The sequence below is a fragment of the Gallus gallus genome, chromosome 2 (genome assembly GCF_016699485.2).
Source record: "Gallus gallus isolate bGalGal1 chromosome 2, bGalGal1.mat.broiler.GRCg7b, whole genome shotgun sequence".
Taxonomy (NCBI): domain Eukaryota; kingdom Metazoa; phylum Chordata; class Aves; order Galliformes; family Phasianidae; genus Gallus; species Gallus gallus.
Genome location: NC_052533.1, coordinates 10,086,545 through 10,109,361, shown reverse-complemented (window position 1 = coordinate 10,109,361; position 22,817 = coordinate 10,086,545). Strand labels below are relative to the sequence as shown.

General features: G+C 44.3%; 1 protein-coding gene and 1 long non-coding RNA gene across 6 annotated transcripts in view; one reads left to right on the top strand and one right to left on the bottom strand.

The window, feature by feature from the left end:
• Window positions 1–22,817, top strand: part of DIP2C (disco interacting protein 2 homolog C) — a 288,455-nt gene that overhangs the window by 88,174 nt on the left and 177,464 nt on the right. The gene's annotated exons all lie outside the window — the stretch shown is intronic.
• LOC121109586 lies at window positions 10,247–13,096 on the bottom strand. Its single transcript, XR_005857463.2, has 2 exons — window positions 13,047–13,096; window positions 10,247–12,001 (listed from the first exon to the last, which is right to left on the bottom strand). It is a non-coding gene; the product is annotated as an uncharacterized LOC121109586 (long non-coding RNA).

Here is a 22,817-nt window from a genome sequence, read left to right as displayed (position 1 = left end):
CTGAAAACATTACCCGGGTGTAAAGCTTACAGTTCAAAACCACAAGAGAAATAAATCAGTTGGATTTTTTGTTAACCTTTATCATTTGGTGACCTAAACTTAGGATTTTGGTGGTTAATTTGTCATTTCTGGATTCTCAAATTGGCAGGACTCTCAGAACTTATTTTTCATTGCTGTATCTTTGCGTATCTCAAATGAGCTCATTCAAGACTGAAAACATTGCTAGAGTGGTCTGAAGGCGATTTCACTGTCAGTTAAATAGTAATGAAGTATCTTAGTACTTCAGTAAGATTGAATTTGTTTAGTTGATGGTCCGTTTTCAGAGGGAAGTGCATTATGTGAAGACAGTAAGAGGATGTCTGTGCTATATTGGTTGCCATATGTCAAAGAATTGCCTGCATATTAGCTTTCGAAAATTTGGTTTTCTGTGAATCAGTCTTGGTTCAGTTCCAAATAATAGAACATTTAAATTTCGGGATTTCTAAATTTTGGACTTTTCAATTCAAACCTTGCTTCCTAGCACCTGCTCTGCAGAGACTGATTTCACTGCAGCTTCCTTATCGCTCCAGAGCCTTTGGGGAAGAAATGTCACACTGCTTCCTTGCCAAGTACAGCAGCTTCAGTGAGGAGGCAGCCCTCCCTTGGGATGGTTATGAAATATATTTATTATTCTCGAAAATGAACTTTTCAGTATCTCATAGAGTTGCTGACAGGAGTGAGCGTGTTTCCTTGATTCCTTGCTGTCACCTGGAAGCTCAGGAGGCCTCAGGGGCCGGCCCAGCCCACGGTGTTTTGTGGCACTCACCACAGTGAGGGCTGGGGTTTGGGATCCCCAGGTTTGGGTACGCTCTCTGGTGGGGTTATTGGCCACTGGGCTCCTTTTGCCAATGGTTCACCTTCAGCTCTATGTGACAGCTGTCAGCAGTGACAGTAAGGTGCTGAGGTGTGCCATGCCACACATGGTGGGCTTGTCAGCACCAGGCTGCTACAGAGAGTTGTAGAATCACAGAATGGCTTGGGTTGGAAGGAACCCTAAAACGTATCCAGTTCCACTCCCTGCTGTGTGTAAGGTTCCCACTCACCAGATCAGGCTGCCCAGCTCCTGTGTCAGATAGATACTGAGCTCTTCCCTGGACCTCTGTGGCCTGAGGCCACTTCCCTGTGTCTCTGTGGTGGACAAGAAAAATGAGGCACCTGCAGGCTCGTTTGTTTAACCTAAGGCATCCCATAGCATGATATGGCACTCTATCTTGATTTTCTTTTTTTGCTCAGTATGCATTTCTGTTTCTAGGAAGTATAGCATGCAGTGTATTGATACCTTCACTGAGTACTTTTCCTACTGAGTTTGCCTTCTGGAGATCCACACATTAGGAGTGCAGTGGAGAATTTCGGGTTTGTCAGGCAGTGCCTATTGCTGTTCATTTACCCACACTGCATTTCATCCACCAACATCACTGCACCTCCATCGTCCCTGTGCCCTCAGGCTGATAAGGGGTAGCACACAGTCACTTGTGATTGCCTTTGTGCAGAGCCTTTTCTTGAAAGAGCTCTATGCTACCAAAGTGAAGAGCTTGTCAGAAAAGAAATACTTCCGAACGACTCCCGAGCTTAAAGTCAACCTATATAATATTATGACTATATTATTGATGCCTGTTTCTTTCAATTATTTGTGATAATCATTAGTTTCTTTAAATTTCTGTGTTTCCTAGAATAACTCTTGGTCTGACCGAGGCCTGTGGTGGTTATTGCATTACAAATAACCTTAAAATACCGAGCAGGCCCAATATAGTAGAGGGCATCATAGAGAACCAAATGCTTCTGCTGGGGGAGTTTCAAAGGTTCTGCAGTTCCTCCAGACTCTTAGAAGTGCTTATACTGTGTCGCCCTTATGAATGGGGTGCAAAGGCTTCTGCGGCGGGGGAAGGGTTTTGCTTCCTTAATGAGTATGTTTTCAAAGAAAAATTACACTTCCTTGTCACATGAAAGAAAGTAATGTGTACACAAATGCTAGCCATTATTTGGCAAATGGCTCAAGCTCAAAAATTCTGGCTGGAAACCATTAGGAAGAAAAACGTTCTTCACCATCAATTAATGCATTGTGGTTTTTTTTTTTTTCCCCTTTCATGTTGCTAGGCAGGCCAAGAGATAAGGGCCAGCTGTAATCCATCTTGTCAGATGAGTTAAGTCACTTCGTGTTATGCCGGTCATCTGGAAGATGACAACTCCATTTCACTCCGAGTTTGATTTTTAGAGCGTATTTTTTCAAGTCGTCTTTGCTTCCAGTTGACGCTTTTGTTATCTGTGTGTCTTGATTGAATATTCTGATCCAAAAATATGTAACACAGTGCTCCCTTTTACACTGCATAGTCCCAAGGAAAAGGTGTTAAAACACGTTTGGTATGATACTTAAAAACAGCAGAGTAGATTCCAGTAATTAAGTGCCCTCTGTCTCGAGAGCTGTGTTTTCAGCAGTGAGTCTGAGCACAGCGGGAGGGTTTTCCACCTCCCGTAGAGCAGCCAGACTAGGCACAGGCCACACTGCTGTGGGTGGCGGCAGTGCCAGCACAAAGTGTGGTGAGCTGCCGATAATGCCAGCCCTCCTCTGACTGTGCTTCCACCAGTGCCTTGTGAGTCAGACCCCAGGGAGGGCGGTGTGGGCCGCACCAGGGCTCTGCGCCTTCGTCCTTTGTGCCTGAAGTCTTCCGTGCGTGTGGCCTCCCTTCTGTTCTCTGCTCAAAGTCTTAAGGAAAATGATTACAGCAGTAAGTGCTAAAGCCAGACCTAATGCATGCTTCCCCAGGGTCACCTTCTGTAGTCATATCCGATCACAGGAGGTGGATGAGAGCTAGAAATGATGCAGGTTTGGGTTCTGCCTGTTGAATGATGTGGGACATTCACTGGAGAGGAGAGTAGTGCCCACAGCACACCTATCCTGCCAGCTGACATATATATTGCATCAAAGTAATAGGATCTAACCCCACAGCATATGTAATGGCAGATCTGACCTTTCCTATCTGCAGCAAAGCGTTTTGGGGTGCAGAAGAAAGCATGTATTATAATTTTGTAGGCATTTTGGGATGCCTATGCTGTATCTCATGTTCTGCCTTCTTGGGCCAACTCTACAAGGCAGACATCTTTACAGCACGCATGCTGCCTTCGTGAAGTCCTTTTTAAATAACAGATAACATGATTTGGACTTGTATGGCCCAGAGTTAAATTCATGAGGTCCTTAATGCTACTGAGCTGATTGCAATGGACCATGGGTGTAACAGCACGTGGTCCCTGCAGGCACTGCAGACCGCAGTGCACATCCACAGCTGGGCAGAAGCTGACCTGTGGGAGCCGTGCATTGTTGGTTCTGTTCCACAGTGGTTCCTATAAGGCAGGAGGCTTACAGGCAGCGGGCACCAGATGGTACTGTTAGCAGCCCCTGGCATGGCTTGGTGTGGTAGTATAGATGTAGCTGTGATCCTGGAGAAATGACTTCATTATTATATTCATTAATATATATCTTATGTAGGAGGACAGCTCTCATTTATGAAATTGGTTTGGTCTTGTGTGGGAGTCAGAGTAGAGGAGGAAGATGAGCAGAAGGCGTTAACCCCTTCATGATGGGCAAGCTTCTTTATTCAGAGAGGAACTTAAATAAACCATTGCTGAGTAACATCAGAGGTTTCTGGGGTCATTCATAGGTTGAGACCCAGTTCTTGTTCTGACATCTATGAAGCAGATTTCGGTTGTTTCTTTGGGTCTCCGAAGTCTTAAAAGAAATGCACTCTAGCCTTCTGTCTGTCTGTATTTTTTAACTTAAATTTCAAATCTCGATCTTAAAATAATTCTTCCTTTTCTGTTGAAGATGTCCTTATTTGTCCTTGGTTTTCTCTCACAATCTCACAGACTCAGAGCAGTCCCAGGCTGCTGTTCTACTGCTGCTCAAAGCTGCCTCCATCATTCCCTCATGCTGCAGTTGTCTCATGCAACTCCAAAACCCAAAAGCACTGGGGGTTGTTGATGTGGCTCCCAAGTAACCGAATAAGACAGAGATAACCCCTACCCTCCCTCTCCATCTTGGGAGTAGGTTTGTGTTCCTGTCGCTTTATTTGGGTTTATAGTACCAGTTTTCAAGACTAAGTTAAATATAACATCGGTTCTGTTTGTTCTTACAAACGCGGTCAGTCTTTTGTTAGCTCATAGCCTTGGATCCCATCTGTCCAGTGGTTTAGCTGTTGCTGTGTTTCATTCCAGCCTCAACTATTACATAATTTTATTAGGATCCATGGACTCGCCTGGCAGTCCCAGAAGTGTCATATAAGGGGAGTGATTTGTTTACTGTTGATTTTTGAAGTGGTGAGCTTTTCCTCATACACACACACACACATATGAGTCATTTGTTGAACACCTTCATTCCCCTTTTGAGTACACAAATCATATCTTTTCTTGTGGTGAACCCTTTTCAGTGCCTTTCTCCCCCTGACCTCAGTTCAGCAGTCTGAAAGAAAGGACCATACTGCATCTGTTTCACAGGCAGGATAGACAAGGCACGGGCAAGAAGGAGCTTCCCGAGCAGAAATTCAGACTATACAGATGCTGGCTAATTTCTTAGCAGATGCACTTAATGATGCTATTCATTTTAATTCTCTTTCAGAATAAATAAAGTGTGATTTAGTTTGTGGTTGGCAGGTTTCTTCTTTTGTAAATCAAATCTTTTGAGGCTATTTACATGAAATTTTCTTTCTTGCTTGCCTTTTTTTTTTTTTTTTTTTTTTTTTTTTGATTTCCTTGTCATCTTTTTTTGGCTGCAATCTGGAGAAAAATCTCCATCTAATAGATCGTGCCTCCCACACCAGCTTCTATAGGCTGAACCAAAGAACAGAGAGATGGAAGACTGCAGTGCTGAAACCATCAGAATCAGACCAACCCTAAAGGCTCCATTTCCTGCGTTGGAGCACGGTTTCTTTACATCCTGCAATGATGTGTACCTTATACTGTTCTTTTCTGTCTACTGTATGTGGCTGTGGGTCTAAGAAGATAAATGGGAAATGCATCCAAACCACCTATTAGGAAGCTGGCACTGAAAATTGGATTCTTTTTTCTTTTTTTTCTTTACTTTAGTGGGAAAAACATCTGAAAGCACCACTTAAATTCAGAGAGCAGCAAAGATATTGTGTCTGAGTTTCTTTTTGATGTGATGGAGAGAGGACTGTGCCAGGTTGATTTGTGTTCCCCAGAAAATCCTGTTACATCCGTGCTATGCATTGCACCTCAACGTTCTGCCATATACGTGCCAAAATAGTTTAACAACGCAACCTAATGAACATCCCCTTTGAATATTAAAATACCAAGGCAGCCTTTCATGCTCTGGTGTGAATGTACCAAGGCAGCGTGTTTAGTGCTGTTAACCAGGGTATGCTCTGAGCAAACAGCACACGTTTTGTTCACTCTATAAGTGTAGAAGTTCATAGAGTTGAAAATCGTCCCCGTCCCTCACATGTGGCATTTTAGGGCCAAGACACAGAGCCTGAGCAACGTGACGTAGTCAGTGTAGAATATTTTCTATTCTTAGGCAATATGTGGCAGTCCAAAGCTTTCCAAATTCGGCGGCCCTTACAGATGGATGTTCTGATAGACTTAGTTCATTTCTGTGTAGTCCGTGCCATTACAAACCAGTTGTAGGCATTAGTGTAGAGCAAAGTCCCGGGGAGGGATTTCTGTCAAGAAAAGGAAATGGCTGTGGTTAATGTGTGTACGTGTTGGCGCTGCGGGCGGCTGCTGGCAGCCCGTGCTGTGGGGCTCTCCGTCGGCGTGCGGTGCAGTGAGGCAGGCAGCAGGCCGTGCCCTGGTGGCTCTCACAGGTAACAGCACGAGCAGTCGTCGTGATCCGGTTTCTTTTATTAATGCATTATCAATTTAAGAATCCCAATGGTTCTTCCTTTTTGGCAAGCCAGTGTGATTTTGTGCTGGTATTTCAGGCGCGTTATTTATAACAAAAAGTGCCCGCAAAACCCCTGTGTGTATCTGTTGTTTAGAATGCTCTTCTCTCCAAAATTATGATTACAAACCTGAAATAAAATAGACAGCTGCCCCCGAGGTCAGCCATGTGATCGCTTTCTGCTGTTGGTGAGGGTGCTACGCGGCGGCTGTTGCGTTCAGAGTTACTTCAAGGAGTAATCTCCAAATAAAGCAAAGTAAAGTTGGGTGAGGTCGGAAGCTAAGCACATTGCTCTTGTTAATGATCTACGCTGGCCGGAACTGAGAAGTGAAAAAGTCATTTTCCTCATATCAGTAGAGAAAGCAGCAGACGATCAGCGTGGGATGCAATAGATGTTGCCCAATGGCAGGACGGTGCATCTGAGGAGTCTCAAGCCCTCCTTGCTGCTTACAGGGCCCCAGACATTCTCCAGAGGAAAGGCCACGGGAAGTAATTATAGAATGGCTTAGGTTGGAAGGGGTCTTAATCAGGAGCACTGAGCTCCAGCCCTTCAGTGTGCCATTGGTGTGCACGTGGCTCCTCCAGGAGGACCAAGGTCCAGATGCAGCCCCCGTGCTGACCTGCAGCTCTGCTGCTTTACGGCAGCAGCAGAACAGCCCCAAGTCCGGATTTGGGGCAGCTGGCTGTGACAGCTGATGACTGTTTTGGTTGTGGATCGGTACTGCTGTGGTGCCCAGGTGCTATGGAGCAGGGAACTCCATGTCCTCTGTAACAGCACAGCGCTTTTCTCTCATTTCAGGTATTTTTAGGCATTGTGTTCTTCCACAGATTCCTGGGTGCTGCTCCTGGGGGTGGGGGGTGGAGGGAGAGCAGATTTTTGTTTTCTCCCCAAATGGCCAATGCAATGCAGATTGGTTTTTATTTGTTTTTACAGAAAATTGTGTTCAGTTACATGCCTGAAGCTTGAGGGGAAAGAGAAAATCAAATGTTTTGGGAACTGGCAATACTCATTTCAACAGCAGCTTCCTTTGTCTTGTTTTCATATATGCTGCTTGATTTTTTTTTACATCAAGAGCATAGTTCACTTTCCTCCTTTGTATACAGCTTTCTCTGGTAATTACGAGAGCCTGTCTGTTTGAATCTGTCACATTTTTGGCAACCAGCATTCATCTGCAGACACTGTTCATGTACAGAAATTGTGGACGTGAAGCGTGAGGGACTGCAGCTCGTGTGCTTCTGGATGGAGCTGCAACTCTGCCGTGCTGCTCGCCAGGTTGCTTTTTCTCCTTAATGTTGATGGTAGGGAACGCTACCAGCAGACACTGGTGGTTTAGCTGTGGAACCCCACTGCCCCCAAACATGCATCCTTCACAAAATGAGGGGCACTGAGCGGGCCTGGCCATGTCTGTGCACAGCTGTCCCACTGAGCTGCGTGCCATCAGTGTGGGCAGCAGGCAGGGAAACCTCTGGCGCAGCGCACTCATCTCCCCTCCCTTCGTTTCAATGCAATTTCAATTTTGAAATTAATTAGGAAAAAAAAAAATCACCATAGGTTTTCCATTAGCTTTCTGTCACAGGAAGAGAGATGAGCTTTTTGTGCTGGTTAGGAAATAAGTAACCCAGGAGGAAAGCTGGAGGCTGCTGGATTTCTTCCTCTTTTCAAAAAGCTCTTTTCTGCCATGGCTTATTGAGATCTGCTGTGTCACATAACGTGTGATCTACTTAGAATCTGCTTAGAAATGGTGCTGTACTTGAAAAATAACTTGACGGGTTTTTATTTTGTAACATTTTACTTCTTTTATGTATTTCATGCACAGCGCTGCTGGCTCGGGATGCTGATTTGATAGTTCTTGCCAATAGGAGTACATAGCTAGCAGCAGGGATTGCTAAAGAAGACCAAGATGATGCATTCTGACGTTCTGTGAGCAGGTGACATTTCAGGTCTTACTGCACGTTGTGATCACCACTGTGTTCATTTGCTTCCCAGGAAGGTTTGCAAACTGCTTTTCCAGGGAGGTGCTGCTGAGTGCAGCTGAGTGAGGCTGCCAGTTAAGCAAAGACAACCCGCTGACAACTGCTAATGGGTGGAACCCACTCTGGCAGCATTTATTAAGGTTGGAGTGATCTGAGGCTCATCTTCCTATAGGAAAAACAATAACATTTTTAGGTCCTTAGCAGCTCCCGTTTCTAAGAGTTCAGAAAGCAACTCAGGCTGAGAGAATGGAAGTGTAGTTCTTACATGTAATAAATGTTGATTTGAATGAAAACCAAGTGGTTGTCAAATTATGAGCTGTTGGAAGAGTCATTTTGGTTAAAGAGCTTGTTTTTAGCTAGTGTTACACGCTTCTGTCGACTTTAAAAGAAAATCAGAGACATTTCAGCATTTTTAATATCTTTAAGGATATTGTATAAGCTAGAGGTAATAAACCTTAATGGAAAAACCATCTGAAGCTATGGTGGGGCTCCCTTTAATTTTGGCTACCCCAAAATTTCCACTGGTAGCAGCTGCCATTGTGAAGAACGTTTCCCCAACTGTTCAGGCTAGCTCTTAAATAGTGACTGGGTTTGGACACGGTCAGAGGTGTGGATGGGAAGGACAGACTGACTGCCTGGGCAGGACGACAGGACAGGAAGGAAGGGGAAGGGAGGTGAGCCCGCTGCCAGATGCTGCAGGCAGTCTCAACTATACAGTGACTCCTAGGAAGTCAGGGATGGATACGTGCTGTTAAACCTGGGAAAATCTCACAATGAAGTGTCCTGGCCTCATCCCTTCAGCTTTCTGCAGGACACAGCCTCCCAGAGCTTCCTTTCTGGCACCCAAGTGTGAGCAGTGGGAAACAGCACGCAGCGGCTCCGGTCTGCCTCCTCCCATCAGCACAGCTCACCTTCGTGCTGGGATTGTGCATTTCGGTGTTAGTGTCATGGGGAGGAAATAGCAGGCAAAGTTTGGGATAGTAAAGCAGGCTGGAATATCCATCAGTTCACACTGGGAAAATCATTCTTTCAAAAAGTTGTTTTTTTTTTAGGGAAATGGTGCAAAGCAGCTGCATGGCTTCTAGTGAAAGTATTCTTAGCAAGTCTTTTTAACAGCTGCGTGCATTAAGGCTTCAGCGAAGGAAAGAGTTCCATATCAGCTGAGCACGAGAAAGTAATTTTGGTGGTAAAGTGTCAGTATTAACGGCGATAAAAATTAGCAGTACACCTTTTGGGAGTATCACACCTTTGGCTGCAAACTGTTGCTTTGAGAACGTGAAACGCATTGTGTCCCATTAACAGAAATCTCCTGTGAAGAACGTCAGCAACATCTGATAACTTACAGCCCGTGCTTCCCTCAATTAGAGCACGTCAGAGCTGCAAGGTCACACGGCCATCTTCCTGGTAGAAATTACTGGTGGTTGTTTAACCTTCACTTCACCTTAGTGCTCCCTTTGCAGTGCTCCTGCGAGCACGTGACTCGTGATGGAATAATTTAGCATTCCTAATCGGTAGTCAGCGCTGCAATGGGCTGAGAGGTGACATGGTTATTTATAAAGCCTGGGGCCATCGCACGGTTTTAGTAGGCATTTGTTTCCATTTGGATACCAAAAATATTAATCTCAGCTGCGATGTAATCTGATTTAGGGTAGAAATGACAAGAAGAGCTGCCTCTTCGAATGCCTTCAGTTATTAGAGGTCTATTTCTGTTTTTTTACATAGGTGCAAGTTATAATTAGTTTCCTGACATTGTGCAGTTTTTGACACTTGCTGTTTTCTAAAATGATAGAAGAGCATTGAAATAAAATGTTGTCATCGTGAGGAGGAAGAAGCACAAACCTTGAGGGTATTTTTCTGCATTCAGGACAGTGATGCGTGGCTACGTGGGGCATCTGCTTCATCACTGAGCTTTCGGTGTCTGCAACATCAGGCTTCAGTCACTGCGTGCATCACTGTGACTTCTTTTTTCCACGTGTGCTTTATGCAGAGAGTTAAGTTTTACTCAGAGGAGGGGAAATTTTGTATACTTCTGCCTTTCTGGAAGGTTGGATCCTTTGGCCTTTTCCTCTCCACGTTTTGAGGTGCGCATGTGTAGCTATACCATGTAAAATGAATTTGCTAGTCATGTAATGTTGGTGTGCTGCAATGCACTGTAGCTGAGTTTCTTTCATCTGAACATGGAGGCGAAGTCTGAAGGCAGCGGGAGTAGTTCTGTGAGCCTTCAAAGAGTGCTGCATAGCAAACCCTGAGCCACAGAAGTGATGCTGGAAGGCAGGAGACGTGCCCACGTGCCTTTCCAGTCACCAACAGGAAAATACTGATAAAAGGGGAAGAAGGATTGAGAAGCATTTGTTTATTTTAAGAGTGGCAGGATGAGAAACAGAGGCAGTGCTTCAGTAGTGCAGCAGCCTGGCACGCTGCCTTCGGGGTGGGTTTTTTATCTGCCCCGTGACTTCTTTTTCAGATGTTGCTGAGCACCTGTCACCCTCCTTACGGTGAAAGGCTGTCTTAATGCAGACACAATGATTTTAAAAATCAGATCCTCAGCATTTAAACACGGACGGGCAACACAGTGTGGTAGTTGGAGATTTTGAATCAGTTTCAGCCGCTCCTTTGAAGATGCCAGAATGCCGGAGCACCGCTGGAACTGCAGGTGAAACCCTGCCCACACTGCCCTCCTCCCTGAGCCGCTTCGGAGATGGTGGATTTCACCGTGCCTGGAAACAGCAGTTGACTGAATATCCAGATGACTTCTTCTGTGATTCTGTGAGTGACAACTTCTCCATATGGTGGAAACGTTCCTTAAAAGAGGACAGGGAGTTGGTGGAGTAAAATGAAGTGCTCCAACATCCTCATCCAAAATAGTATCTTGGCAGAGCGTGACAGAAATGGGATGTTGTTCAAATTCTTCTTTCTTTCCAAGAATCTATTAATGTTGAGCATTGCAGGAGAGCCTCACCTTGTATTTTACATCCTGCTGGGCTTCCTTCTCTGCTGCTCATTCCTGCTCTCCAACTCTTTTCTAAAGAAGGAGCACAGGAGGGCCTGAAGCAGAGCAGTGCACCTCGCAGTGTCACCCATATCCACTTTATCCTCAGCAAATCTGACACAGACTAAACCTGCACTGAAGCAATCCATGCAGAGGACTTCCACCAGAAAATGATAAAGCATACCCTATTAGACTCTACCTTTTTTTTCTCACACTATAGTACTTTCCAGTCAATTCATGCACTGTGTAGCTTGTAGTGTGTTTACATTGTGAAACAACTAACTGTCCGTGGAAATCCCAACAGCCTTTCAGGTTTTGGAAACTGCAAATATATCTTGTAGCTAACTTAAGCCATGGCTCTGTTGATAAATCCTGAGCTTTGCCATCCTCTTCATAGGGAGCATGCTGTGGTGTAGGAGAAATGGCTGCAGCCATTTTCAGTCCAAGAGAAGATTCTGCTGACAGTCTGTTCCTGTGCTTAGGATGGACTTAGTCTTATTAATATAATGATTTCATCAAGCAAGAATCCTTTGTCTTTGTCCTTGTGGCCTACTGATGCTTTTAGATCTTCATTTTGCTCCTTTAATTTATAAAGGGGTAATACCATTTCTGTGCATTCCTGCATACATATGATGCACATCTTTGGAATAGTTGTAGGGCACTCTCAGCTTCATCTTCCCTTGTCTATAGAAGCTCAGCTTCTGTTTTTTGATCACGTGCCCCAGGCCCCGATTAGCTTCTGGACCCTCTTTCCTTCTTTCGCATTCCCCTTCAACTGGGAGAGGCCTGGAAACAGACACAGTATTTCGTGTGGCCAAAGTGGATGAGTCAGTGGGGATCTTCCCATGATCTGTTGGCCTCCTGATGTAGCCCAAGGCACAGTTTGCTTATTCATGCTGGAGACACGCTGGTTGCTTTGCTTTAGCCAGATTCTGTTACAAACATGCACTACTGGGTTGCTTCTCTGTCTTTTCCTCTTGAAAAATAGGCTTGTACAACTGCAGTAGTATTTGGCATGCCAAGAGCTCTGCTGTAATCTAAGCTTGTGATCATAAAATGCTCAGTGTTTGCAGAAGAACAAACGTTCCTTGTTAAATGTTTCTCCAAGTCTATATAGATATAAGCAACAGTTAGAAAAGTAATCTGTTAGAAAAGACATTATTTTAAGTCATATATGAAAGCATTAAAATGGTCAAATACTCCTAATATTAAATCTTCATTATTTTAACTCCTGATCTGGCTCGAACTCCGTTATTTTTCCATTTCTACGGTGTATCATTTGTCACAGAGCAAGTCGGTACTTCAGAAAACTATGTGACTTCAGCTTATAAAGAACTGCTTTTCCTAATATGCAGTTTTTGGCAGGCTGCACAGTATTCTTTAAGGATAAAACTTCTTTATTTTGACGTTTGAGTTCTGGTGAATGGAAAGGTTGAAAGCCTTTGGGGATTCGGCATATCTTAGTTTTATGGCCAGCAGGGCGTGGAAACTCCCAGACAAGGGAAGAGGATGGAACGGTTCCTAAAATAGGCCGTTGGTGAAACCTGACTGGAAGAAGACTTTATGAGAGCTCTAATTTCTCCATCAGTATGAGGTGGTACTTTGGAGACCTGTGGTGAAATGCTGCAGAAAAACGAAAGATTTTGAAAGCGTGCAGTACAATGAGAAATTTGACCTAGTTTGAATACTGTTAATTGCCGCTATTAAGGAACACGGGGCTTTATAGCAACTTTGGAGAAGAGTTACAAAACACTGAACTTAAAACAATTCTCTTTAATCCTTTCAGCACGTATTAATTGAACCAGAGAGAACTGACCTCTGGAAGTTTCAAAATGGGTTTATGCAGCCTCAAAGTAAGGGAAGCCCCTCCAGCTTTCTTATAGTGGTTTTTAATGTGGTAAGAGTAAGCATGCGGTAGTTAAGTCTCATTTCATTTCCTTGAAACTAACTGGGGCCTGTCTGTGTGTTCACAACTGATCTTAAAGATTGTGAGCCTGTGACAAAGTATTTCCATTCCACTATTGCAGAGCATCATAATGTTGGAGAGAAGACCTAAGATGGCAGCTTTTCAGTAACAGAAAATTCCTGCTGGGCTGCAGATTAAACTGATTTAGACCGGTAACATTTTTCTGTGTCAAAAAGCTGTTTCCTTACCGTGTGCCTCGCAGTGCTTCATTTATGCCTTAGTTTACCTCTCCGGGTCTGATTCTAGAATGCTGTGCTCACAGTCAGATCCTGCCAGCCTCTCTTTAGAAAAAGAAACATGAGGAAATCATTGCCAAAATCAAACCTCACGTTTGGTGAACCTGAAGTCAGTGGAAGCATTGCCTGTGTCCTCGATAGCCCCGATGATAATTCTGTTATAAATTCCCTCAGTCGGTTCTGAGTTGGCAGTGCTTTGGAGCCTGTAAAGGATGTCACGTAGTTAATCTTGTTCTGCTTTATATGTTTTATGGCCCCACTCTGAAGCCATTTTGCTGCTTGCCTCTGCGTTGTGATCGCTGGGCTGGCTTCTCCTGGGCTGCAGTTCTGGTGGGACCGCTGGGACTGAGCCCTGGTGTGAAGTGTTTTGTACAGCCATGAGCGTCCGAGTTCAAAGCTTATTCCCCCACTCCCCTGGAGCTTGTTAAATTAATGCACAGGTGTTGTGGGAGATGTACAAAACTAGGACAGGAAAATAATTATTTCTGTGTGATGGCTTTCCCCCATCGGTGTGCGTCAGTCCTCAGCGTGCTGTCATGGGTGGTGTGGCCTCCGATGGAGTGAATATGCGGGTTTAACTGCAACAGAAGAGCAGTGAAGTGCTGTGATGTGATGTGAAACGCTGGGTTACTGCTCTGTTTCATGCAGTGATGAAAGCCGAGCTCAGGTTCAGCTGCAAGGTGTTGACCTGTGAGCTGTCTGGGCCATGCTCCGGAAACCGCCGGAGCTCATTCAGATGTCATCTTTTACAAGAAAATTAATCAAAGTAAAGTTTACCAGTGAAAACAGCCCATGTACTGAGAACTTTATCCCTGTGAAGCTTCAGGAGCACCAAAGGAACATGGAAGCCTTCCCAGCCTTAGCAGTCCTGCCTGGCCTTAGTGGGCTGCTCAGCAAGGAAGGAGGGAAAACCCCCAAAACAACACTTTTCTGGAGCGGAGATGTGGTGATGAATAATTGCCCTGTGCAACTAGCAGGTATAGTCTCAGCCTCCTTAGCTCCAAACACTGAGGCTGGATGCCAACGCAGGGCTGTCCAGACGGAAAGAGAGCCCGCTCTGTGTGCCCAAAGAGCAGCAAGGGTCTGGACAGCAATACCAGGCCCTTCCTTGCAAACCAGATCAAGGCAAGGGAGCAGAGCAGGGGTGTGCAGATCTGGGAGAGCTCCTGAAGGCAGCCAGTGTCAGCAGGACGTTTCATTTTGTTTCTCCCCGTGTCATGGGATGGACCCACTGAAAGGAAGCTATTTACATTCTTCTTTAGAACTTTGCTAATTCACCTGTGTTCTGCAATTGTCTACGTGTCATACTGTGAATATATGATTTAATAAGTAACCCGAATTTTAAGCAGATTACACAGACAGTTGAAAAATACAAAAAAAGCCAGAAGTCTCAAAATAGCTGTTTTCAATTTTCACCGCTGAATAGAATTTCAGTAGGATTTAACCTTTGTTCGTTGATCGTGGCACAAAAGAATATATACATGCAAACGAGGAGGCTGAGGTAATGATTATATGCAAAGATGCTGCTAAGTATATAATTAAAAACTGCCCCGTGAGACACCCCCAAATTTTATATCCTAATTTTGTTTTATGCTGCCATTTAGGGGAGGGATGGATTCACCTCTCCCACGCACTCTTTGCACCTGTTTTGTATAATGGGCAGATTCAAAGTCAGCTTTGTAGGAAGCCTGCTCCGTATGATTCACATAATATTATGGAGTATTTGTTAACCTAATTTTCGCCCCTCTCCAGCACTCCAGTCTAGACTAATTGACTGCAGTATTTGGCATTCAAATTTTCAAGCGATAGGGTCCATGAAAATTGATCTCCCAATGTTTGGTATTAATTCTTTGTTTTCTGCTTAACTGAGAAAATTGAAGCAATTTCTCTGCAGAGCTTGAAGCGAAGGAAATAAACGTACGTTTGTGGCCACACTGAGGAATGTCCGAGATAGGTCTTTATTTTAGGTCATTGTTATTTTATGTGATGTGATGCTGAATCCAGGAACCTTAGAATTACAAAATGTCATAGCGTATCATATATCACATAGGGTTGTATGCCAGTTAACTTTGTAAATATGCTAATACTGATTAGCCAAGACAGTGCCACCCGTATACTTGTACTGATTGTCACCGGTGCTTTTGTTCTCCTACTCATCAGTTCTGCACTTTTTCTCTAGCCCATCTTGGAGCCTCTTGACGTTTATGTCTCCTGCAGAGTAGGGCCTTGATACCAGCTATGGAGTCTGCTGCAACGTGAAGGGTAAAAATCAAATTTCTGAATATAATACTGAATTTAAACACTGCAGATGGTATTGCAAGGAAATGCCAGAGACGGGTGTTTGTTTTTTTTTTTACTTACAGAAGTGGGATATTTACTTTTGCTGGGATTTTCTTTTTCCTAATCCATGAGTTGCTCCATTCTTTTGAAATAACTTCCCCTTTAAAACACATTATTCCTGTAGAATCTGACAACAGAAACTACTTATTCCCGTGATAATAGATGCTTGAGATCTTGCAGACATCCATTGTTGTTCTTCCCAGACAGAAGCATTTCTCAGAGCCATTAGCAATACCACTTATAGAGCATGTGTTCCTGGCTTCTTCATCTCACACACCAATTTTCAGGAAAGGGATGTAGAATTGAGCAGTACCAGATGCCCTTATTAATCAGAGATGTCTAGGATTATGTCTAGATATTGGAGTGCTCCTATGACACCTGCTGCGGTTGCATCGATTCCAGCTATGAATGTATACATGCAAAACAGCAATTTGCACTGATAATCCCAGACAGGGAAATACTACAGTTGTCCCCTGTAATTTCTGGCTTTTAGCAGATACTCTACTGCCTGCACTTGCAGCAGTAGATTATCTAGACAGTAGAGCGGATTTCCAGGTCAGATGAGCTCCAAGCTATGAGTTTTGTGTTTGGGAAGGGGACTCAGAAGGGTTTGGAAGCTTTACCTGCTGCAGGGCTGCGAGTTACAGCAGGGGAGGGTGGGCTGGTGTCATCTGTGTAGTTACCTTCTTGGTAGTGCTGAAAGAACTGCTCTTTGAACTGGGGAATCACTGAGGAGCTGTGATTCTGTGCTAGGTGTGGTACAGTGTGGTACAAAACCCAGTTCTGTTAGCAGCCCTTCAGGGCTATGGGAGCATATCCTTTTGTCGTTCAGTGCTTCTTTCTAGCTTTTGGTGATGGAGGCTGTATTTCATAATGAAGTCAATCTGAGTGGGACTGCTGCAGCCCATCAGTGCTACCTCGGGGATGTCTGGTCTGAGTGCCTCAGTGCTCCCTGACCCCCATCTCCTCACATGACATGAAATGGCTGTGCCTGCAGCACACAGCTAGCATTGCTGCCTGGGCATACCAACTGATTTGTCTTTTTACAGTCTTGCTGCATAACTGGAGATAACACACTGTCTTCTCACACGGTGCTGGATTTTCAGGAACAAGGTTTCTCCTGGACCAGGCCCTTGGAGGCATCGTGTACCAGCACCAGCCAGGCCAGGCCCCGAGGAGATGGGGCTCAGGCAGCATCAACTCTGCTGTCTCCCCCACGGGCTCTGGATGTCCGCTAAGTGCTGTGTGGTTGGGGCTCTGTGGCTTTTGGGGGACATTCCAGCTGCAGGAAGGTGTTCAGTTTGAGAATATGGAAAATAGAAGGTAAAAGCATGTGGGTGTTGCATGCATGGGGTAGCTGTAATTACTGCTTCGTGTTCCTGGCAGCGGTGAACGCAGTGGAGGGGCCAGAGCCAGATGGGCACATTCTTCTCATGTCTGCCAGAGTTTGCTTCAGTGCACTTTTCCAGTACCAGTCACACATTTTTACAACTCTTTTATTCTAATTGTGAACAAATACCAAACTTGTTTGCCTTGCGCAGCATTTCTTCATTGCTGTTAAAAGTGGCACTTGGGCAGAAATTGGGACGGCTCCTTAACTGGTCCGTGATGATGATGATTTGTTTACTGGGGGAGGAGGTGGCTTCCTCTGCTGTGAATGCATCAGCCATCCCCCTCAACCTGCTGCTTTTCTGGCCCATGTCTCTGTAGCACATGAGCAGTTTGCAAGTGATAATGTAATTACTGTTGTAATGGAACTAAGGTAATAGGTAGTGGAAAAGCACCATTATTCACAGACAGAGCAAAACGCAAAGGAGATGTTATGTGACTTTCTTAAGGTTGTACAGAAGGTTCATGCACGAAAAGGGTTTTGAACTGGTTTTAGGAGTTTTCTATCTGCCTCTCCTGGATCAGCTGTGAGAAAAAGGCTTCATCCGGCCCATTCTCAAGGGAGCTTTTACCATCCGTTTTAGGAGGCACTAGGGATAGTCTTCATTTAATTCCGTTTTATTTATTATATGTAAGGATTAGATGTGTGCTATGGAATGGTAAACCATGGTGTAGACCACCCATATGTGAGTTAACTTCCTGAGAACATGTCCTGCCTATGAGAGGTGTAAGTTTTTCTGTCCTGCTTTCATTGTCGTTTCTTTGCAGTGGGGTGAATCCTGTCCTAATGTATGTGCTTTCACCCTTATACAGAAACGTAGTTTTAACTGTATCTTTAAACCAGAGCTGGAAAACCAACTTTCAAATGCCTTGTTTGTGTTTTTTGTGGAGGATGGTTTTTCTTCTTTGTCATTATTGAAGACCACTTGCTTTCTTCTTGCACAGCAGTGACTGACAGAGCACTGACTGGGACATTTTGGCAAAATTCTCAGTGACCCACGGGAAAGTGTTTCCCTTCCCTGCATATCACATAGTGCATGTACTGGCACTCTGTGCCGTTGGGTAGTTATCAGATCAGTGGGTAACAGAAGGATCGACTTGAAGTGTGAGTGCAAGATATGTCAGGGAGGGTCTTTGTGTTTCACTGCCATGTTGCCAACATTTCTGATTTGACTTGGAGTGAAAGCCTTACTGCAGAGGTCTGGTGACTTCAGCAGGTGTGGACTTTGGCCCTTTTCCCTTTTGGTTTAATTCCTTGCACTCAGGTCTAAGCTCTGTCTCTCTTCTAGCAAACCAGTAGTCCTCAGGGCGTGGAGAAATGTTTGACAATTTGAGCATAAGGAAAAAGAAGGAAGAGAGGAGGAATTTGTGTATGTTATATATCAGTCTCGTTGTCTGAGCTAAGATTATTTTTTAATGCTGACTGGCAGTATTGCAAAATGTAAAATGAGGTTGTAGCTTTCTTATCATCAGTGTTAGGGAACGTTAGCCTGGGCTTCTGGTCCTGGTGGGTTGGCCAAAATAAACACAACACTGCTGTTTGGTGTGAATGACCAATTTGTGGCTGAAGGAATTGGCGACTGTGCTATGAATCAATTTGCATGAAGGAATTACTGTGGACATCTAATTAATAGCATTTGGGCCATTTTAGTATTCAGAAAATGCATAGGAACAAAGTATTTTCATTGTTTGCCTTTCCTGCCTGCCACTTGTAATTGTTTTGTACACAGTTTAAATCCTGGGAATAACTCAGAAGTAATTCATTGCATCTGTTCCAAAGACTGGTTAATCTGTATGATTGGGGTGACTGGCTATAGGGTTGCTCACATAAATACCATGTAGTTTCTCTTTCTTGGCCAGAAGACTGTTCTGCAACACGTTGTGTTCCGTGATTAGAGAGACCGTCCGGTCAAATTTTGCTTTGCAGAAATGTTTGCATAGAATACTTTTCCATACAAACAGACTGAAGATTTAAATATGTGTTGCAGAAATCAAAATACAAATTCCTATGTTTTGTAAATGATTCTCCTAAATACTGTCTTCTATCAGTATCCCCCAAATTCTCTGTTTCATACAGACACTTTTTTCCCAGCGCAAGTCTGCAGACTGGAATATCATTGATACAGTGAAGCTGAGCAGATTAAAACATCAGACTGAGCTATCCTTCTGTGACACTCGTCTTACAGTCCTGTTTGAGACTGAGCACAGCACTCTAGAAGTGTTGGCAGAAATGCTGGATAGAGGGAAATAGTAATTTCTGTAAGCCTACTGGCTACGCTTGCTAACACAGCCCCCGTGCAGTCATTTGTCTTTGCCACGAGAGCACACAGCTGCCTCGTGTCACCAGAAGCCTCACATCTTCTTCTGCAAAGCTGCTTCCCCGCTCCGTATTGTTGTGTAAGGTTATTCCATAGTGGACTCAAAACTTCACATTTGTCATTCCTGAGTTCTGGAAGGTTCCAGTCTCTGAATAGCAGTGCTACCCTCTGGCTTATTGCCTCCACTTCGGAGGCTGACTGCTAACTTGCCAAGAGAGCACTCTATACCGGTCTTCACGTTAGTAATAGATATTCAACAGTATTAGCCCCTTCATCCATATCACAGGCTTGGAGATGGGTGTCCCAAATCCAAGCAGAGCTTGGTCGTAGTGCTGCCTGCCTGGGAGTCAGGCCCAGGGTCTGCAGCAGAGGCCTCAGTTCTGCAGACCGGCGTGCGGACACCCTCAGCCTCGTTTGATCTCTCTCTTTGTGGGCAGATATCAGTCCGCCGAAGTGTCAGCCATCACAAAGAGATTACTTTGGAAGTCATTAATCAGTAAATCCGATTCCTCGCTGTTGTGACCTCTTTGATTTTGCGTGTCCGTGCATTTATTGTAGGCCCTGCGCTCCCTCGCTCCTTCCCTCCGGCAGCTGTTCCCCCAGAACTAATCTCCTTTGCAGAAATGAATGGGCAGGGTTGCTTCCAAAAGTAGGTGAGACTTTGAGACAAACACCCACATGGACACATTTAACAGTGCATGCTAGAATGATGATCGTATGAATATTTCACAGTGTATGTGAATTACAAGTACTGAGTAAGATATTTTGGCGTAGAACACTTCAGGAAAAAATAAGTAATGTGTGGGTTTTCTTTATATAAAAAATACTGTCCATCATTACCGTTATCTACTTAAAGTTTATTTCTTCTGGTCGGACCACGACACTTCTCCCCTCCCTTTCCATTATTCTTTCCATTCGTTGTGCCATCGGGTTGGGAATAGGGCGTGCTTTAAATACGGACGTCTGTGTTACTGATGGCCCAAAGGGCTGCAGCTGTTAGTGCCTGGAGCCATGCAGGTATTTCAGCAATGGAGATAGTCCAGGGGTAGCTATCTGCATTTCTCGTTATCATCTGCTCAAAACCTAACATAAAATAATGCGAAAGTTTTGGTTGAGCTGTAATGGAGTGTAAATGAGGGCTTGTGAGCTGCTTCAGTCAGTCTGAGCGAAGCAAATATGCTGCTGCATTTCCTGATCCCAAATAGTTCTTGCTATGGCACTGGTAACGATGCTGCAGAGCTGAAGCTTATAATAAAGCGACAGCTCTGTGGAATGTTAACAGTTAGAAATAGATACCCCTGGACACTTGGACACGTCTGTAATTACCCAAATTGTGTTTCGTGCTCCCAGAAGGTCACTCCCTGGGTGTGTCCGCCAGGACTTAACTAGAAGGTTTAAGGGCAGACATTTGATACTTTCTCTTTTTTATACATAAAGTGCCATGTGTACAATTTCTTAAGCACCAAAGGTTGAAATAGTGCTGACATACCTTTAAAAATACACAGTCTGTCAGCCTAACACTGAAGAAGTCACAGGAAGGTAGCAGTTGGGTAGACCTGAAGAGACCAAATTCACAGTCCAATTTGCAAGTGTTCTATTCTAAAGAAAAGGGGGAAAAATGAACAAATGTGGTTTATCTTATTTTTAAAGAGAACATATTTGCGTGCAGTGAAATGCTGTGTATACAGATGAGGCTGTCAGTCAGATGAACCTGGCTGTTCTTTTTCCCCTTTGGATGACCCAACACTGAGCAGGGAGAAGAAAGCTGTGCTTACGAAGGCCATTGCAAGCCATTTACATAAGTACCTACACGGTAGGGTCATCTTTATATGCATGGAGGAGCACAAGTATGTTAAGTATGTTAAGTGTTTAAAAAATGCATTTTAGAAGTTGGAGAGATTGGTTTGAACACGCTGCATCTTAATGCAAACAAACCAAAGCTCCCTAAGAATCCTATGCATGCTTTTTCCTTAAATCTAAGCACTGTGCTATTTGACTCAAATAACTGCAGTTTCCTTGGTGATCTTCACATGTGTCAAGCACTGAAGATTTAGCTTTTTGTTAATCCTTTTCTATTTTGAAGTATTCTTAACGAGAATTAACATTATGTGCCAAAGGGATGTTATTCGGTAATGGGTGGTCCAAGGGGTGGCTTCTGAGTTTGGGTATGCAGTTATTTGCTTAAATGGGCACTCACTGTACATATTGCAGATATGCTTCTTAGAAACTCGGTGTTCCTGTTTTGTTATTAAATAAGGAAGCTTCCGTGTACTGGTCTATGGGACTGGGGCTGATTTTCAGTGTTATGAATCTGCAGCTATTTGCATATACCAAAGAAAATGGAAATAGGGGAGCTAAAATCAACATAATTGCACATCGTTTTTAGAACACTTTTATTATTATTATTATTTCTATTTCTATTTGTCTGCAAATATTCAAGCTTCTCGTGTGAGACTCTTGTCCTTAAGGCCCAGGAACACCACAGTGATCCTATGAGAGCCCTCAGTGCTGTGTAGATGTCCCCATGTGATTTGGGGTGGTCTGGGTGCCCCATGCATGCTGTGCTGCTCCTGAGCCAGGATAGGGGGAACAAGTGGAGCCTTAAGGGCTCAGGTGCAGACTTAGGTGCTGGCTGTTGATGAAAATACGTTTCATTTTTGTTTTGCAAAGAAACTGAACTTCATGTGGTAGTGTCTGAAAACCTTCAAGTACAAATCCAACAGTGTGGGTCCTACGGAGGGCTTTTTTAGAGCAGACATTCCTTTAGTTTCATTGTGTTGTTTGTCCGTTTGTCCTTACCCCGAGCAAAAAACGTGGATGGAAACTGAGCTGTTGAGTTGTTGGCAGTGCTGTAAACATGAGAAGTACACGAAGAGGAAGAAAGGTAAGTGGAAATGGAAAGTGGGACAGAAGTAAGTTTGTCTCAGAGACATAAAAAGACATGCTGTCTGGACTGAAGGGCTGGAAGTCTAAATTTAGATAATGAGAAGCAGCAGTCAGGAGAGGAGGAAAACAGAGGGCAAAGATGCAAAAGGCAGCATTTTCATCCACGTAAGCATATGCTCGTTGCTTCGTGGTGCGTGCCCTTGAAGGCAGTTTGGTTGTGGTATTTTTTGGAAATATTTGTTGATCAACACAAGGAGTTTGAAGCAAGATTGCTGGTGAGAGCAGAGGAAGTGCTTTGAGTCAGAGTGCCAGGGCTGGAGGTAGCAAAGCAGGTGGCAGAGGCTGGAAGGTTTGTCCCTGTCACCTCTGGGGAAGATGAATCTCCCTACTGGATGTGGATGGAGGGCTCATGGCCAGCAGCCTCTTTCTCATCTCCAGCTCTGTGTAATAGGATATTTATTGTGTCTTTTTTGCTCAGAGAAGCCAGGAATGCCCCTTCCCTCCATCCCTGGAGGTGTTCAATGCCACGTTGGATGGGCAGCCTGATTTGGTGGGTGGCAACCCTGCCTGTGGCAGGAGGGTTGGAACTGATGGTTTGTAAGGTCCCTTCCAACCCAAGCCACTCTATGGTTCTATGGTGGTCATTGTCCTCAAGACTGAAGAAGCCACCTTAAACGCTTGATAGAATGAAATACCAGACCTGCTCTTGCACACACTCACTGCATCAAAGCAGCGTCAGGAAGAGGAGAAATCAAAGCTGATCTGATTTTTGTAATAACACTGATTACTT